Raw genomic sequence first — 357 nt, forward strand, 5'->3', positions numbered from 1 at the left:
TTATTATTATTATTATTATTATTATCATCATCATCATCATCATCATCATCATCATCATCATCATCATCATCATTATTATTATTACTCCTAGTATTACTACTGTTAATATAACAACGACTACTGCAACTACCATTACTACTGTTCCAGTGTGGTTTTGAATTATCAATTACCGCTGGACACTGTTCATTAGTTTCTTACCTTTATGTTGTAGGTAAGGTCACTCGTGGTGAGTTTCTGTGGTTTTCAGGTGAATGTCAAAGGTGAACATATAAAAATATGTATATTAAGATATATGTACAGAGTTCTGGGAGAAGGGTGTGGCGTGTACGGGACAACTGATGTCCCTTGCGTGGTACA

The sequence above is a fragment of the Scylla paramamosain genome, chromosome 18 (genome assembly GCF_035594125.1).
Source record: "Scylla paramamosain isolate STU-SP2022 chromosome 18, ASM3559412v1, whole genome shotgun sequence".
Classification (NCBI taxonomy): domain Eukaryota; kingdom Metazoa; phylum Arthropoda; class Malacostraca; order Decapoda; family Portunidae; genus Scylla; species Scylla paramamosain.